Source organism: Hordeum vulgare, chromosome 2H, assembly GCF_904849725.1.
Source record: "Hordeum vulgare subsp. vulgare chromosome 2H, MorexV3_pseudomolecules_assembly, whole genome shotgun sequence".
Taxonomy (NCBI): Eukaryota; Viridiplantae; Streptophyta; class Magnoliopsida; order Poales; family Poaceae; genus Hordeum; species Hordeum vulgare.
In genome coordinates, this window is record NC_058519.1 from 398,397,526 (window position 1) to 398,404,892 (window position 7,367).

General features: G+C 45.3%; 1 pseudogene; it reads right to left on the minus strand.

Moving 5' to 3' along the window:
• Window positions 1-1,042: 1,042 nt before the first annotated feature.
• Window positions 1,043-6,818, minus strand: LOC123427584 (annotated as a pseudogene).
• Between the last annotated feature and the right edge of the window lie 549 nt (window positions 6,819-7,367).

Sequence of the window (7,367 nt, forward strand, 5' to 3'; positions counted from 1 at the left end):
CAGAGTACATTCTAGCTTTTCATCTTTAACTGGAGCACCAAAATGTACGCAATCAAGCTTTGGTTGTTATCCCACATAAGACCTTTTTTAACCTACAAAAGAGAAATCTAGTCCGTATGGGCCTCATCCTTTTGCACATATTGTCTGAATGTCGTTCAAAGAAATAGCTAGCATGGACATGAAAGAGATAGAAACATACATTTTTCTGAATATTACTACACTACATACTCCTGGATACCATTTTCTTTCTCGGTCATCATGATTACCTGGCAAGATCACTAATTAGTGTTGCTGAAATTTCATGACAACAGAGAGATGCATATAAACATATTTGAGAATATAGATTCATTCATTTTACTTCGTATGTACTCCCTCCGTTCTTAAATATAAGACCTTTTAGAGATTGCACTATAAACTACATACGGATGTATATAGACATATTTTAGAGTATACATTCACTCATTTTGCTCCGTATGTAGTCTCCTAGTGAAATCTTTCAAAGGTCTTATATTTTGGAACGGAGGGAGTAATTTATAGTAAGATCCCTAAAAGGTCTTATATTTAGTAACGGATGGAGTAGTTTGGAGTTTGGAGGTGATTGCAGGAAAATACCTCTTCTTACAGGCTCACTACACATTGTATTTGATCACCGTTGATTCGAGAAATTGACACGAGCGCTGCCTTTTCATTTTCCATTAGAGAATAAAATGCAAGTGCGCGCTGCGATTTGAACGAAGATGAAAAATATTGATTGATTCTGCCATGTATGCACCATGAACAATTTTGAACATAAATAAGGTAGCTAGCGATGCATTGTTCATCCTGGCCGCTTGAAAAACAAACTAAATAAATCAAGTTTAAGCTAGTTTCTTCTACTTGAGTAGCAAAACTGAATAATTAAGCCTGGGGGGTTGATGCCACGGGTGGCAAGGCAGGGTAATTGCCACCCGGTGCAATGTACATGTCTGTCAAAATTGGGCAGGGGACGGCTTTGCCAGCTCCTGCCTGCGCCGTGCATGCCAATGGCACTACGCCGGCTACGTCACAACTCGCGGGGGTCGACGAAGAGCACGCTGCCCGGCGGCGCCGACGTCGGCCAGTCGGAGGAGGTGGTGACATTGTTGTCGGAGAGGTTCTTGATGCACCAGATGTCCTCATCGTAGGAGAAGCGGCGCCAGCTCGGGATGGCAGCGGCCGGGTTGTCGGGGGAGAGGTCGGCGGTGACGACACCGCATGCCGGGTTGTTGTGGGCCATGTTGTGCGTGTGGCTGCAGAGCGTGCGGAGCAGGGCCGGGCCCTCCGGACCGGACATGCGGACGCCGTAGATGAGGTAGGCGCCGAAGGGGCGGAAGATGTCCGACACGGAGGGCACGCACAACCACGGTACGACGCGGTCCAGCGCCCTGACGGCGGATGAGCTTGTGCCCGAGGAGCGCCGGCAGGTCGGCGGGGAGGAACTTGGTGTCCTGCGGCGGGAGGAGGCACGCGTGGGCCGCGGCCGCCAGCGTCGGGGGCAGCTAGAGCAAGCGGTGGCGGCTCGTGACCGGCAGCCACCGCGCGTGCACGGGCCGGCCTAGGAGCACCGCCGCCGGAACGGCACGTATCCGAACCGGCGAGCAAAGAGCCCCAGCGACGCCTTGTTGGACGTCCTGGTCGCCATGGTCGAGTGCGTCGCGCCCCGCTTACGGCTCCACCCCTCCGCCGCCTTCACGAGCGTCGTCGCGACCCCCTGCCGCGTGTCACACAACCGGAAAAAAACGCGGCCGCCGTCAGCACGCCATTGCTCAAAGAAGAAACTCTCACCAGCCAAATTCAGGAACGAAACGTTTTCCTCACTTAAGAAAGGACTGTGGGTTGATTAACTGAAGATGGAGGGACTTTTTCGCAAAAATGCCACGACTGACGACCAGAAACCGTATTTGCTTTATTATTAGGGAGAGATTATTAAACACTCATACCTCACTTATATTATTTTGATAGTTCTTTAAACAACATGTTAATTGGTTTAGCTTATAAATTTAGTCCTAATATAATGGGCATCCAAGAGGGATATAATAGAAACTTTCATATTAAGTGCATTGAATATGATGAGAAGTTTGATTCCTTGCATATAGTTTTGAGATATAAATATGATAATATGAGAGTCATGCTAGTAAGTAATTGTGAATTAGAAGAAATACTTGTGTTAAATCTTGTGATTCCCGTAGCATGCACGTATGCTGAACCGTTATCTGATGAAGTCGGAGCATGATTTGTTTAATGATTGTCAACCTTTCTGTGGAGGTCGGGATCACGAGATGGTTAACTCCTACCAACCCTTTCCCCTAGGAGCATGCGTCTAATACTTTGCTTCAATAACTAATAGGCTTTTGCAATAAGTATGTGAGTTCTTTATGACTAATGTTCAGTTCATGGATTATACGCACTCTCACCCTTCCACCTTTGCTAGCCTCTCAAGTACCACGCAGCTCTCGCCGGTACATTAAACCCACCTTCCTCAAAACAGACACCATATATTTTCCTCAAAACAGCCACCATATCTACCTATTATGACATTTTCATAGCCATTCCGAGATATATTTTCATGCAACACCACCGTCTCGTTTTTATGACACGCACCATCACTTCCATATTGCTTATAGAGTCATATTTTGTTCTTGATATCGAGTTGTAATCTTTGAGTTGTAAGTAATAAAAGTGTGATGATTTGCATTATTAGAGCATTGTCCCATGTGAGGAAAGGATGATGGAAGATATGATTCCCTCACAAGTTGGGATGAGTCTCCGGACTTTACAAAAAATAAAAGAGGCCAGTGAAACCCATAAAAAAGTAAAAGAGGCCAAAGAAGCCCACCAAAAAAACACAGAGAAAAAATAATGAGAGAAAGAGAGAAGGGACAATGCTACTATCTTGTTCCACACTTGTACTTCAAAGTAGCACCATGTTCTTCATAGAGAGTCTCCTATTTTGTCACTTTCATATAACTAGTGGAATTACATATTTTGCACAACCACTTAGTTTCCTTTTTGAGATTTCATACACTTATAGCTCTAGTGCATTTGGTGCATGGCAATCCCTACTCACTCACATTGATATCTATTGATGGGCATCTCCATAGCCCTTTGATATGCCTAGTTGATGTGAGACTATCTTTTTCTTTTTTTACAACCTATATCCATGGCTCTAGTGCTATATCCATGGCTCGCGCTCATGTATTATGTGAGAGTTGAAAAGTTTTGAGAACATAAAAAGTGTGAAACAATTGCTTGATTTTCATCGGGGTTGTGCATGATTTAGATACTTTGTGTGGTGAAGATAGAGCATAGCGAGACCATATGATATTGTAGGGATAACTTTCTAAGACCATATTATTTCGAAAGGAAGCAATCGCCTTATTAGTATACTTGAAGTATACTTTGTGTGGTGAAGATGGAGCATAGCCAGACCATATGATTTTGTAGGGATAACTTTCTAAGACCATGTTATTTCGGAAGGAAGCAATCGTCTTATTAGTATACTTGAAGTATTATTGTTTTTATGTCAATATTATACTTTTGTTTTGAATCTTATGGATCTGAATATTCATGCCACAATAGAGAATATTACATGGATAAATATGTTAGGTAGCATTCCACATCAAAAATTCAGTTTTTATCATTTACCTACTCGAGGACGAGCAGGAATTAAGCTTGGGGATGCTTGATACGTCTCCAACGTATCTATAATTTTTGATTGGTACATGCTATTATATTATCTGTTATGGATTTTTTATATGCATTAATTCATATGTTGTTTCAAAATTATTTTTGGGACTAACCTATTAATCTAGAGTCTAGTGCCAGTTTCTGTTTTTACCATATTTTTTAGTTTTTCAGATAAGGAATATTAAATGGAGTCCAAACGGAATAAAATCTCCGGAATGATTTTTCTTGGACCAGGAGAAACCTAGAAGACTTGGAGTAGGGGGGCAGGGCACCTGCCGGGAGGCCACAAGACTCCAGGGCGCGCCCTAGGAGGGAGTTGTGCCCCCTGGCTTGTGGGTTCCCTACAGGTCTCCTAACCCTATTCTTCGGCCTATAAATTCCCAAATATTCCCCCAATGGCAAAAAAAGAGCCACGAAAATACTTTTCCGCCGCCGGGAGCCCCTATTCCTGTGAGATCCAATCTGGGAGGCTTTTACGGTAATCCGTCAGAGAGGGAATTGATCACGGAGGGCATCTACATCAACTCCAGTGCCCCTCCGATGATGTGTGCGTAGTTCACCACAGACCTACGGGTCCATAGCTAGTAGCTAGATGGCTTCTTCTCTGTCTTTGATCTGCAATACCATGTTCTTCGTGATCTTCTGGAGATCTATCCGATGTAATACTCTTTTGCGGTGTGTTTGTCGAGATGCGATGAATTATGAGTTTATGTTCAAATTATCTATGAATATTATTTGAATCTCTTTTGGATTCTTATATGCATGATTTCATATCTTAGCAAGTCTCTTTGAGTTATTGGTTTGGTTTGGCCAACTAGATTGGTAATTCTTGCAATGGGAGAAGTGCTTAGTTTTGGGTTCAATCTTGCGGTGTCCTCACCCAGCGACATAGTAGGGATAGCGAGGCACGTATTGTATTGTTTCCATCGAGGATAAAAAGATGGGGTTTTCATCATATTTCTTGAGTTTATCCCTCTACATCATGTCATCTTACTTAATGTGTTACTGTGTTCTTCATGAACTTAATACTCTAGATGCAGGTTGGAGTCGGTCGATGTGTGGAGTAATAGTAGTAAATGTAGAATTGTTTCGGTCTACTTGACACAGACGTGATGCCTATATGCATAATCATTGCCTTAGATATCTTCATAATTATTTGCTTTTCTATCAATTGCTCGACAGTAATTTGTTCACTCAGTGTATTATTTTCCTTTATGAGAGAAGCCTCTAGTAAAACCTATGGCCCCCGGGTCTATTTTCCATATTATACTTTCAGATCTATAAAACAAAAATACCAAAAATATATTGGTGCAATTTATTTACTTTTGTTTCCGCAATCTTTTATATTTATCTCTATCATATTTAGTCCTTGCAAATAACTCTGAAGGGATTGACAACCCCTTTTTAGCGTTGGGTGCAAGAGTTTGATTATTTGTGTAGGTACTACGATTGGGGCCTTGCTTGTTCCTCCTATTGGATTGATACCTTGGTTCTCAAAAAAGTGAGGGAAATACTTATCTACTTCGCTGCATCACCCTTTCCTCTTCAAGGGAAAACCAACACAAGATCAAGAGGTAGCAATAACCTATTCGGTCTTCTTCGACACAGTACTCTCGATAGCTTCCAGCACGAGCTATCCGATCTTCACCAACAAGGCACTACAAACCGTTGGTAGCATTGGTACAAGATATTACATAGTCAGTTGGCAGTGCATCTCAGGGGTCAGTTCCACAACAATTTGCTCACCAATGTTTTTTCACTGAATACGGTGGATTTGTAATATAATTTTTTACGAATCCTAGAGTACACCGTCTGACATGGAGGTACTCAATATCATCATGGTCTAAGAACTGAGTATATATTAACATATGTATGACAACACTTAATAACATGTGATGATGTGATGATGTGATGATGATGTGTTATCAGTTGTGTCTATTCAACACCGTTGTTCCCATAACAATGTGCTCTCATTGTTGTCGAGATCCTTATTACTTTAAGAATGCCTTGTGATCTAGAAAACAGGATCATCATGAAACACATGAGCTAGTCTTATAGGTGAGACTAGGAACATATTTATGTGTTACATTTCTACGGAAGCAAGTGAGTTTTCTTCTGCGTGTCATATTCAAGAATAATTGTAATTATAGAATAGGAAATAAATATTCCTTACAAACATGGAAATAAATAACAAAAAATAGGGATTTTTATATCTTTACCCATGGTTCCTTATCTCTACTCATTCATCCCCATGCTCTTAACATTTGCTCACTTTTCCCCACTCCCTTGTCCGAAACCCTCACAAATAGTCACACCGGGGGATGTCGTCGGGTCAAAGGTTTAACCATTAACTACTCACGAGTGGGGCCGCGTTGGACTATGTCACCCGTTGGACCTAACGAACGAGTCTGACCTGCCCCATTTCTGGCCACAAGGACGTCGAACGGACAGGCACGCGCTTTCTACTCGTCTGCTTCGGGGACGTGTGGCGGCCTTCCAACTATCCCCACGTCCCAAAGTAAATGTGCACGCGCGGCGGGCCCCGATCGTCAGCCACCCATGTTCGGGTCGTCATCCTTCTTTAAGTGGAAACACGTGGAGCGGCCAGTCCACATCAGTTTCTACCCTTCCAAAGCAAAGCCAGCTCCGTCCACCCCCGATAGGATCTGCAAACCCTAGCCCGCTAGCGACAAACCCTAGCCAGCAGCCACCATGGGCATCTTCTCATGGGTCAGCTCGAGCTCCAGCAAGAACAAGGGCAAGGCCCCCACCGCCCTTGGTGTGTGTTGCCCCCATTGTCGTCTTCCCGTTCGCCTACGCACTGGATTAGCGTCCCAATGCCCGAGGTGACGTGGCATTGGGAGCACCACATTCGTCTCTCCAACCCCGACGTGGTCCTACGACATGGCTGGCACATGGATCTGGAGAGGATCCAAGTGCCCGTGGTATCACGGTCGGCGAGGGTGCATGCGGAGTAGGTGAGGCGCTAGCGGAAGCAGCTCATACCTCAATAGCGGCTCAACCCGATGTATGCTGAAGACTCTCCTGATTGGGAGGTCCCGTTTGCGTTTGAGCACGAGGAGCAGCACTGGCGTCGCGTCCGCGACGTGCATGTTGGCACCCCGTCGCCCCTTGCAGTGCGCGATGAGCACTAGGAGGCGGAGGCTGCATACCAGGAGGCGCTGGCAACCGCCCTTCGTGAAAGTGAGGAGGAAGAGCGACGCAATGAGGAGGAGGAGGAGGTGGCTTACCACACGCGGATGGCGAAGAACACTGCGCTCTCCGATATCGACGACTGCGTCGTGCCACCGTTGGCACAGTCGTCTCCTGCTAGGCTTGAGTTAGCGCCAACCGCCCTCAAGCCCCACGTATCATATGGGAGCGGGTGGTGCACGAGTGGGTAAGCGTGCCACCCGTCTGGATGAGGGTGACGCTGGAGAAGGAGCGGATCTATCTGGAGCACTGGCGACAGCAACACCTGCGGGCGGAGCGTGAAGAGGGTAAGCGGCTTGAGGAGTAGGAAAAGGACGTCAAGGCAGAGGAGGAAGAGTGTTGTATCGAAGCCTAGGCAGTGGCGGTGCACACACTGGCGGACGACGTCGTCACGGTCTCGGAGACGGCGTTCCCTTGGGTTGGCCCGACATCGACCCTCGTCGACCTCA